This window comes from Schistocerca serialis, chromosome 9, assembly GCF_023864345.2.
Source record: "Schistocerca serialis cubense isolate TAMUIC-IGC-003099 chromosome 9, iqSchSeri2.2, whole genome shotgun sequence".
NCBI lineage: Eukaryota > Metazoa > Arthropoda > Insecta > Orthoptera > Acrididae > Schistocerca > Schistocerca serialis.
This window is the reverse complement of record NC_064646.1, coordinates 57,901,960-57,914,217: the sequence shown is the minus strand read 5'-3', so window position 1 is coordinate 57,914,217 and position 12,258 is coordinate 57,901,960. Positions and strand designations below refer to the sequence as shown.

General features: G+C 45.4%; 1 protein-coding gene and 1 non-coding gene across 2 annotated transcripts in view; one reads left to right on the top strand and one right to left on the bottom strand.

Moving 5' to 3' along the window:
• Positions 1-12,258, top strand: part of LOC126419153 (endoglucanase E-4-like) — a 376,809-nt gene that overhangs the window by 256,293 nt on the left and 108,258 nt on the right. The window lies entirely within an intron of this gene.
• Trnal-caa (transfer RNA leucine (anticodon CAA)) lies at positions 7,544-7,618 on the bottom strand. Its single transcript has one exon. It is a non-coding gene; the product is annotated as a tRNA-Leu (tRNA).

The following is a 12,258-nucleotide window of genomic DNA, read 5'->3' as shown; positions in this document are numbered from 1 at the left end:
CGAATGAAATGTAGCTAAAAGTACCAAAAAGTTTTTGAAATGATAATGACACTGATATCTGTCTCTGGTCACAAGTAATGCGAGATATTCAGTGGCGTCAGTGCCGCGTCCGCAAGCCACGGAGTTCGAGCGGTTACAGCTTGGTTTAATGTAGTCATATTATGCAGGACAGAAAAAAATTAATTACTAGTGATCAGTGGTGTAAAACTAATCACAAAAACAAACTGGAGATTTGTGATACGTTTACTGCAGAAACTGAAGCGCAATTCTGTAGTCTCGTTGTCTACTTTAACAGAAAAAATAATGGAGAGTTAATGAAACTACTGTACATCGACACAGATGTGCGTTTCATTGTTCTTCATTGCTTTTTTTTTCTTCCTTGGCGGGCTGCGCTGCACTGTCAAGGTAATCCCCACTCTTTGGCTAAATGGATGTCAGCTGCCGGAGGCCAAATAAATAAATTTTAAAAAATCCCCACCCTTCGACAGCTGACAAGCAAGTCAGTAGAAAACGCAGCTGCAGCCAACAGCTGCTCGCCTTTAGCTAGTCTGTGCTGTCGTGTAGAACAATGTCTTCACTCTTTTATTCGTATTGTTTTGAATCTGCTGTAACTCGTCGAGTTTTGAAGTACAGAAGAACTAAGAGGTTATGGATTCATCCCATAAATAGCGACAGACATTTAGGAGAGTTTTTTTCTTTATATGAAGAACTTAAAAACTATCCTGAAAAATTTTATTCTAATTACAGAATGAATCATAATACATTTCAGTATGTGCTGCAGAACATTCAAGACAAAATTTCTAAACAGAACACAAATTTTCGCAGAAGTATAACAGCAGAAGAAAAATTGTGTATAACGATAAGGTAAGATTCGTTAGTACAAAATTTTTGGTTTGCAGTAGAACTTTGTACAGCATTCGCTACCTCCAGTTAATTGTAGTCATGCTTTTGTATTTTAAATTTCACAAACGCTAACCTCTGAGGGGAAGAGAGTTTATGGGACTCCTGAGAATCATTAGGAAGTAATTAGCTTCGTCATTTTGGGTAATGTCTTGCTGTGCCTTCAACGAAGAATCGCAGAAATACTCCTTCAGAATTTTCCAACTTGTTTCTTCTTTTTTCTTCATGATGCAGCGCTTGGCAGTAGTGATGGTTCATCATGTGGAGCCACTGATGACCTCACAGAATTCTTTTCATTACCTTGTAAGATAGACAGATTGATAGGCGAAGAGTTTTGAGATAATGCCCTTTGACTCAGTGGTTCTATTTCCACTGATAAGGAACTGCCACAGCATGACTTTACAATGCATTATCATCTGGTAGGGACACATTTCCGTCCCTCAGTGACACTCATATCTGTCTCCGTTTACAAGTAACTGCGAACTATTCAGTGGCGGCAATGCCGCGATCGCTGGCAAGCTATTGTTGTAAATGCATGTAAATACGGTAGATTAAATAAATGAAATAAAAGTAATTTCGCATGTATCATCATAATAAACGTAATTTTTCCTCACTGATTGTGAAATGTGAGGTAACATCTTAAAATAAAAGACGTGTGCAGTCACACTTGTGAAGAAAGCAGAAGGGAGACGTGTGATGCGTGTACTGCAGAAGCTGTAGTGCTGCTCCACAGGCTCGCGCCTGCGGTCGGCTCGCGCCGGCAATATTAAACACTCGGAATGTCGTCGGCTCGGCTCCGGGAGGCTCACGCCGTGTCGGCGCGGCCCGGCCGCCAGTGTGAACACCGCAATTCAAAACCATGTGTTTGATATCGAAGCGGGCGGCGGCCCGGCCAGGCTCGGCTCGGCCCGGCCGGCAGTGTGAACACAGCCTAAGACTGGGAACACATCTCATCTGCTCCAATGCCCGCAAGATCGCAAACAATTCGGCATCAAAGATGGTAAACGCCGCAGGAAGCCGTAACTTGACGACTCGATCAGGGAAAACAACAGCACAACCAACAGAGTCCCCCCGTTTAGAGCCATCCGTAAATACTGGTACACGGTCGAGATGCTGGTTTAAAACGTCGTAAAATAAGGAGGTAAAACAAACGCAGAAGTGCAGTTCGTCCGGTACTCTGACAAATCTAAAAGGACGCTGGGCCTCTGGAGCAACCAGGGAGGCAGGCGGGTAAAACCCTGGAGTTGGGGTGCCACACGCTCCACACCAAGGGACTCAAGCAAATGCTTGGCACGAATCCCAAATGGTCTCGTTGCTCTGGATACCCTCCGTCATACACCGTATGGTGGTATGCGGAGTATGTACGTAGACGGCGATGTAAATGTAGAACTTGAGGGCCGAGTGCTGACGCACTAGAATTTGACGGTGACTTCGTATGCGGAAGAACGTGCCGCTTTGTGATTCATCGGGCGAAAGTGATTTCCGGAACGTCCCATGACAAGAATGATTTGGTCGCGAATCGCAGGAAGGTGCGAGAGTCTGTTGACCGACTGGGGAGGTGAGCTTCCCAGCAGCCAACTAACGAGCTGCGCCGAGTGTCCTCGGAGGCGGGCGACGGTCGGCGGCGTCGGAACAATGCTTCTTGCATTCTTCCGCAGTCCTGCCGCGGCCGGAGGACAGTAATTATCGCCGCCGGAGCGCTCGCATGCTGATGAGGCGCGGGGGCACGCACCGGCCGCAGCGCGTTCCACGCATACCTTCCCACGCAACGCGGCGGAGGCCGGCTAACGCGGTGACAGCCCGCCTGCGATGACGTGTCCGTGACGTCTCGCTGCCCGCTCTGGGCGTCTAGCGCGGCGCAGTATTATTCGCAGTGTACGGGGTGCATTCAAAACGTAACGCCAAATTCTGTAATTCCGTGTCATGTGTGAGTGAAATACGCGCGTTTGTTTCGTCGTAGGATTGTTCAAGACACCCTAAAAGTACCGGGTGATCATACTTAAGCTGCAGCCACTCACAGATGTCCAGCGTAATTATCATACGGCAGCGAAGCTTGTTAGATGCTCTAAAACGTTAATGTGGAACCGCTCTACGCTCTCCAGGTGCAAATCTGTGAAAGTAAGAAAGACATAAAGAAATGTTTTCATCTTGTTGTTGTTGTGGTGTTCAGTCCTGAGACTGGTTTGATGCAGCTCTCCATGCTACTCTATCCTGTGCAAGCTTCTTCATCTCCCAGTACCTACTGCAACCTACATCCTTCTGAATCTGCTTACTGTATTCATCTCTTGGTCTCCCTCTACGATTTTTACCCTCCACACTGCCCTCCAATACTGAATTGGTGATCCCTTGATGCCTCATAACATGTCCTACCAACCGATCCCTTCTTCTAGTCAAGTTGTGCCACAAACTTCTCTTCTCCCCAATCCTATTCAACACCTCCTCATTAGTTATGTGATCTACCCATCTAATCTTCAGCATTCTTCTGTAGCACCACATTTCAAAAACTTCTATTCTCTTCTTGTCCAAACTATTTATTGTCCATGTTTCACTTCCATACATGGCTACACTCCATACAAATACTTTCAGAAACCGCTTCCTGACACTTAAATCTATACTCAATGTTAACAAATTTCTCTTCTTCAGAAATGCTTTCCTTGCCATTGCCAGTCTACATTTTATATCCTCTTTACTTAGACCATCATCAGTTATTTTGCTCCCCAAATAGCAAAACTCGTTTACTACTTTAAGTGTCTCATTTCCTAATCTAATTCTCTCAGCATCACCAGACTTAATTCGACTACATCCCATTATCCTCGTTTTGCTTTTGTTGATGTTCATCTTATATCCTCCTTTCAAGACACTGTCCATTCCGTTCAACTGCTCTTCCAAGTCCTTTGCTGTCTCTGACAGAATTACAATGTCATCGGCAAACCTCAAAGCTTTTATTTCTTCTCCATGAATTTTAATACATACTCCGAATTTTTCTTTTGTTTCTTTTACTGCTTGCTCAATATACAGATTGAATAACATCGGGCAGAGGCTATAACCCTGTCTCACTTCCTTTCGCTCCCTGTGTTTTACCCCTGCCACGTTCAGAATTTGAAAGAGAGTATTCCAGTCAACATTGTCAAAGGTTTAATGTTTTCATATACAAATGGAAACGGTCGTATGGCACTGTTGGCCGCCGTATTGCAAGTCCTTTTTAGGTGACGCCACGTCGGCGACTTGCGATTCAATGACGACACACGACACCTAGTCCCCTGCCGGGAATCGAACCCGGGCCCCCTGCGTGGTAGGCGGTAACGCTACCGTTACGCTACGGAGGCGGACTTTCATATACAGTGGAATAGGAACAGGATGCGGGCAGAAAAACGCAAACAATTGAGAAAAACACAAAGTTGGTTTCATTATTAGCCTCAGCCTACACAATATTTGTTCACTATGAGCACTGGAGACGTCGACGAATGCTGCACAGCGCCAGATTTGCACCTTGTGGCCAAAATTGGAACTAATTTTTTTCTATGAGCACTGGAGACGTCGACGAATGCTACACAGCGCCAGATTTGCACCTTGTGGCCAAAATTGGAACTAATTTTTTTCTAGACTAAATTGGTTCCACACATCTACGAGGTTTCACTGCCATACGGTAATTAAAACCCACTCTGGACCTCTGTGAGTAGTTGCACTTTAATTGTAACCACCCAGTATCTGAACAGTCTTACCCACATCAGATACTAGTGTGTTATCAATAGTCAAAAAAAGTTGAATAACTTTTGGTACTATTGGTAATTATTTATCTATAAATAGATATAATATAGATTCTACCTATTTACCTACATATTAAAAAATCATTATACAGGGTGTTTCAGAAAGAATATACGTATTACAAAGTTTTATTTTGTCCAAACTGGCAGATTAAAACTGCGTGCCGGACCCAGACTCGAACTCGGGGCCTTTGCCTTTCGCGGGCGAGTGCTCTACCATCTGAGCTATCCAAGCACGACTCACGACACGTCCTCACAGCTTTAATTCCACCAGTACCTCGTCTCCTACCTTCCAAACTTCACAGAAGCTCTCCTGCAGACCTTGCAGAACTAGCACACCTGGAATAAAGGATATTGCGGAGACATGGCTTAGCCACAATCTCGGGAATGTTTCCAGAATCAGATTTTCACTCTGCAGTGGAGTGTGCGCTGATATGAAACTTTCTGGCAGATTAAAACTGTGTGCCGGACCGAGACTCGAACTCGGGACCTTTGCCTTTTGCGGGCAAGTGCTCTACCATCACAAAGCACACAGTTTTAATCTGCCAGGAAGTTTCATATCAGCGCACACTTCGCTGCAGAATGAAAATCTCATTCTGGAAACATCCCCCAGGCTGTGGCTAAGCCATGTCTCCGTAATATCCTTTCTTCCAGGAGTGCCAGTTCTGCAAGGTCTGCAGGAGAGCATCTGTGAAGTTTGGAAGGTAGGAGACGATGCACTGGCGGAATTAAAGCTGTGAGGAGTGGTCGTGAGTCGTGCTTGGGTAGCTCAGATGGCAGAGCACTTTCCCGCAACAGGCAAAGGTCCCGAGTTCTAGTCTCGGTTCGGCACACAGTTTTAATCTGCCAGGAAGTTTCATATCAGCACACACTCCGCTGCAGAGTGAAGATCTAATTATCGATCGCTGCTCCTCAGCTCGGCTATTGGAGAAACGAAAACAGTCAGGTTCATATTAATAGCCGTTAGATGTCATTTGTCTTCTGTTTTGCTTGGTAACTGTCATATGTTTAAAATGGCTATCCCACAGCAGAGATCATTTTGTGTTCTCGAGTTTGCGAAGCGCAATCCCGTGATTACAGTGCAAAGACGTTTTAGGTTGTGGAAGCAAATTGATCTTCCGAATGGGTGGAACATTCGCAGGTGGTACCGACAGTTTCTAGATGGAGGATGTGTATGTAAAGGAAAGAGTCCTGGACGCCCTCGTGTTCCTGAAGAAAATGTTGCTCGAATTCAAACTGCTTTCCAACGTAGTCCTTCAAAATCAACTCGCCGTGCCAGCTAGGAGTTACGACTGCCTACGACAACAATTTGGCGTGTTTTGAGACGTCGGTTGGTTATGAAGCCGTACAAGTTACAGTTGTTACAAAGTCTGCGTCCTGATGACAAACGCAAACGTGTGGCATTTTATAACGAGATTCTTGGTGCTATTGACGATGATAACACTTTCGCACAACGCATCGTGTTCAGTGATGAAGCGACTTTCCATGTTAGTGACCAAGTAAACAAACACAGTATTCGAATTTGGGGCCTGTAGCACCCACATGCAGCCACTGAACATGTACGAGATTCGCCCAAAGTCAATTTGTTTCGTGCGATATCCCAGTCATCTGTTTACCGCCCATTCTTCTTTGATGGAAACACGGTTAACGGTCAGCAGTATCTCACTATGTTTCAAAACTGGTTGTTTCCGAGGCTGCACGAAGATAACTTCATTTTTCAACAAGACGGCACGTCCCCTAACTGGAGTCACCAAGTGCGTGAATATCTGAATGAAACTACCGAACCGTTGGAGTGGTCGTCAAGGAGCTGGCGAGTTAGCACGTCTCAGGTGGGCTCCACTGTCACTGGATATGACATCCTCTGACTTCTTCCTGTGGGGTTTCGTTTAAGACACCGTTTATGTACCACCACTCCCACAGACCCTGGAAGAGTCGAAGAACCGAATCTGTACTACCATAACATCAGGACATGCTTGCCCGAGTATGGGGCGAATTTGAGTATCGATGTGATATTGATCGTGTCGCTGATGGAGGACATATTGAACACCTGCAATCTAAACTTGAGAGGTTCGTAAATATGTGTGTAAAGTTTCGTATGTCTTAAAAGTTTAATAAATATATGCATTCTAAATACGCATATTCTTTTTGAAACACCCTGTATATCCACTATCTGATCATAAGCGTGCTGACACCTGCTAGTGCACATTAATATGAGGTGTGTCTACCTTCGCCTTTAAATCGCCTTGAACTCTGCTGGGCACACTTTCAGTGAGGTGTCTGAATGTCTGTGGGGCAGTGGCAGCCCATGTTTCCTCAAGAGCCGAAACCAGAGACGGTAGTAATGCTGGACTCTGGTGTCTGGAGTAAAGTCGATGTTCTAACTCGTCCGAAAGGTGTTGCTTTCGGTTCACATCAGGACTCTGTCTGGGCCAATCGATTTCAGAAATACTGTTGTCCACAAATCATTCCTTCATAGATGCTGATTTATGACATGGTGCATTGTCATGCTGATAAAAACAGTCTCGGAATTGTTCACTTACTTTTCACAATACACAATGCTGTAAGATATGTTCATATCCTTCCAGATTTTGCACTTTATTAAGTAGAACAAGGGATCACACCCCAAACACGAGAAACATCCCCATAACATAAAACAAAACTTCACTGTAACTTCTCCGTACTTCACTGTGGGTACTACACAAGGTGGCAGGTAACGTTCTCCAGGCCTTAGGCAAACCAAAACCCTTCCATCGGATTGCCACACTCCAAATAACTGTCCAGTTGCATCACTATTTACATCACCGAAAGCGTCAGTTAGCACTGATTACAGAAATGTGAGATTTATGAGGAACTGAAACTTCCTGGCAGATTAAAACTGTGTGCCGGACCGAGACTCGAACTCGGGACCTTTGCCTTTTGCGGGCAAGTGCTCTACCAACTGAGCTACCCAAGCACGACTCACGTCCCCTCCTCACAGCTTTACTTCTGCCAGTACCTCGTCTCCTACCTTCCAAACTCAGTTGTTAGAGCACTTGCCCGCGAAAGGCAAAGGTCCCGAGTTCGAGTCTCGGTCCGGCACACAGTTTTAATCTGCCAGGAAGTTTCATATCAGCGCACACTCCGCTGCAGAGTGAAAACTCATTATGAGGAGCTGCTCGTCCATTTTACTGCTTTCGCCTTAACTCCAGAGCCACAGTATTGATCTAGCTGGGCTGCTGGTGGCACTTTGAAACTCACGAGAGATTCTTTTCATTGATTTCATGCGATATTTTACAGCCACCGTTCGCAATGCCTGACGGTCCCCGTCGGTCAGTATATGACGTCTGCCTGGTCTCGGTATAACTATGCTTGGTCCTTCACATTTCCACATCACAATCACACCACCAACAGTGAACTCGGAGAGCTGCACACGTGTTAAAATGTTCCTGATGAATTTGTTACTCGTATGACAACCAATAACCGGTCCACATTCGAAGTGACAGCTATTCTGACCGGCGCATGCTGCTGTTGCTGGATCTCAGCTGGCAACGCAATACTCCCAGCCTTCATTTACACTGGTGAGTCCACCTCCCCTAACACCTGGTGGTCAATTCTGGATTACATAGGGAGGGGTGTCCGTATACTTTCCATCTCATAGTGAATGTATACATGTTTACATGTAAGTATGTACACTGAACAGCCCCAACATTACGGCCGGCCGGTGTGGCCGAGCGGTATTAGGCGCTTCAGTCCGGAACCGCGCGACCGCTACGGTCGCAGGTTCGAATCCTACCTCGGGCATGGATGTGTGTGATGTCCGTAGGTTAGTTAGGTTTAAGTTGTTCCAGGTTCTAGGGGACTGATGACCTCAGATGTTAAGTCCCATAGTGCTCATAGCCATTTGAACCATTTTGAACATTGAACTAGTATTTGTTTCGTTTGATGCAACCAAAATGACATCGTGCAAGAAACATAAAAATTTCAGTACGAAACCACATGTTTAGCTTAGCACACGCACGAACAAACACGGGTTCCTGTCAGATCACCGAAGTTAAGCGCTGTCGGGTTGGGCTAGACTAGGATGGGTGACCATCCGGTCTGCCATGTGCTATTGGCAAGCGGGGTGCACTCAGTGACTCCGGCTGGCCGGTATGGCCGAGCGGATCTAGGCGCTTCAGTCTGGAACCGCGCGAACGCTACGGTCGCAGGTTCGAATCCTGCCTCGGGCATGGATGTGTGTGATGTCCTTAGGTTAGTTAGGTTTAAGTAGTTCTAAGTTCTAGGGGACTGATGACCTCAGATGTTGTCCCATAGTGCTCAGAGCCATTTGAACCATTTTTTGAACCAAACTTTACGACCACCGCCCCCCGTGGCGTTGGAGGCCTTCTGGTGGGGTTGCGGGCACGTGACGTAGTAACAAAAGTATGGAGTGGAGCAGACACGGACGCGGTTATCACCCTAGCACCCTCTCATTCAGTATGACAACGCCAGATCGCACTCGAGCGCTGCGATATTTGCAACAGTCCGTCACTGTCATCGACCATCCTCCATACAGTCGCGAATTGGCCCCATCCCATTTCCATTTCATTCCAAAACTTAAAAAACACATTCGATGACTTCATTATGATAGTGATGAAGCGGTGCAAGCAGAGATGAGGTTGTGGCTCCGTCAACGAAGTCAAATATTCTGTAGTGACGGTTTCAAAAAAGTGGTCCTTTGTTGAGAGAAATGTGTTCTCCACTAGGGTGGCTTTGTAGACAAACAAGTACATAGATATTAAGAATAAAGATGTAGAATTTTAATTATGTTTGTTTTAATTAAAAAACCCTATCAGATCATAATCCCACCACAACCGAAAGCTGCATACTATTCTTCCACTGCCAAATTTCCGCTCACCAACTGCATCCAATTCATTACTCATTTCACATTTACACACCTCATCTCATTCCTAAAGCATCCTCTCCAATACCAAAAACCTGCCCTCTCATCCCACCTTGTACTGTCAGAAGCTTCCACCGTCAGCATCTCCATAGAACAGGAAGAACTCACTTAAGAACCTTCAACATCGCAGCGCATCAGCAGTCGTTGGTTAATATATTAAAAAAACTAAAAACCCGCCTCGATTTCGAAAAAAGCACCTAGTTTTAAGTGTTACCCCAGGTTTCGTCGTAGATAACTACACCTTCTTCAGAACAACAATAAATCCCACAAGTGCCTAAGAAGACCTTTGTCAATGATTAAAAGAACACCATAGCTATACATTTATAAACGAAAAAGAAAAGGAAAACACAAACAGTACATATGTACAAAGTCAAAACCACTACTTAACTTAATGGTGTACGCTCCACCTCACACCGGCCCATGTTCAATGGGCCATGACCTGCCATAAACTGCAGCTATGGTCCCTCACTTACACGCCTGACCCGCTACCTATACACATGCGCAAGACTAGGGAAGTTACTTGAATGCGCATGCGCATACGAATACGAGAAAGTTTATACATGGGTCGGGGCTAAATACCCCATCTATTCCCAACCGTGGATCAACGTATATCAAAAAATGGAATGGATAGAACAAGAGACGAGCTAAATGGGAGATGAAACCTAAAAATAACCTCACACGGTTGCTTATGCTAGTAAAGAAACTTATATATGAAGCTAACTGTGACAACAGGAGGAACTCTTCAAAACTATTCAAAACTATACCTAAAGCCAGTAAGCCAGTAGTTAGCCTGGGGGGGGGGGCTGAGGGGACGTAATCTAAAGACGTCGTGGTAACAAAGATATAGGGATAAAAAGTGAGGTGAGGTGTTCAACGGGCTAAGATCACCTTCATCGTAAAAGGAAAATGAGGATAACATGAAAGAAGATGAACAGCTTGACCGCCCGCGCTCGCCAGTCAGCGCACGCATGTGAAAATCTCCAGATCATCAGATTTACAAGTATAAAGAACAAAGTAAAGGCGCGAAACCTTCAAAGAATTTTCTATATCTTAGTAGGAGTTGGTCGTTAAGGATATTGTCTTTAGCATGTTGCAGATGCTTAAAGATCTGCATTTTTTCCAAAACATCCAGTTTTAAGCCCTTAACCTCGGCATGAAATAACTCGATATTAACTGGAGGGCTCGGCGCATGAGCCGTTCGCACAAGGTGTTGCGCATAAGTAGAGCCCTTAGTACCGGCACCGCTTCTAGTAGGAATATGCTCTTTATACCTGGGATCCAGAGCTCGTCCCGTTTGCCCGATGTAAAATTTTGGACAATATCCGCATGTAATTTTGTATACTCCTGATTGGGAAAGTTTATCGCTCTTACTCTGCAAGGAGTGAATTAAATTCCTATGTAAACTATTATTAGTAGAATAGGCGACTCTGTAATTATGGGCTCTGAGTAAACGCCCCAATTTGTAACTTATATTGCCTATCTAAGGAAATAGATATCATTGCCACTTGTTTGTCATCTAACGCATCCCCTAGGGTGGAAGACGTAGTATTATTTTTATTTATTTTCTTGTTATACATCTGTCTTACCAACTGAGGCCTATAGCCATTATTTATAGCAATATTCTCAAGTGTGACCAGTTCTGAAGCAGGTGTAGTTATCTACGCCGAAACCTGGGTTAACACTTAACACTAGGTGCTTTAAAGAAGGCTTAACAGTGGCAACTTTGTCGTTGCCAGACCGCCCTCTGTTAAGCGAATGTAAATGATGAGTCAAATATATGTATATACAATGAAGAGCCGAAACGGTACATCTGCCTAATACATTGTAGGGCTCCCGCGAGAACGCAGAAGCCTCTCAACACGACGTGGCATAGACTCGACTAATGTCTGAAGTAGCGCTGGAGGGAATTGACACCATGAATCCTGCAGGACTGGCCCATAAATCCGTAAGAGTGCGACGGGTCGGAGATCTATTCTGAACAGCACGTTGCAAGGCATCCCAGATATGCTGAATAATGTCCACATCTGGGGAGTTTGGTGGCCATCGGAAGTGTGTAAGCTCATAAGAGCGTTCCTGGAGTCACTATGTAGTAATTCTGGACGCGTGGTGTGTCGCATTGACCTGCTGCAATTGTCCAAGTCCGTCGGAATGCATAATGGACATGAATGGATGCAGGTGAGCAGACAGGATGCTTACGTATGTGTCACCTGTCAGAGTAGTACCTAGACGTATCATGGGTCCCACATCACTCCAACTGTACACGCCCCACCGCCCCACATCATTACAGAGCCTCTACCTCTTTGAACAGTCCCCTGCTGACATGCAGAGTATATGGATTCATGAGGTGGTCTCCATACCCGCACACATTCATCCGTCCCAACAGGAAGCATGTCTCCAGTCATCTACAGTCCAGCGTCGGTGTTGACGGGCCCAGGCGAGGCTTAAGCTTTGTATCGTGCAGTCATCAAGCGTCCACGAGCAGTCATCAAGCGTACATGAGTGGGCCTTCGGTTCAGAAAGTCCATATCGATGATGTTTCGTTAAATGGCATGCACGCTGACACTTGTTGATGGCCCAGCATTGAAATCTGCAGCAATTTGTAGAAGTGTTGCACTTCTCTCACGTTTACGATTCTCTTCAGTTGTCGTTGGTCCCGTACATGCAGGATCTTTT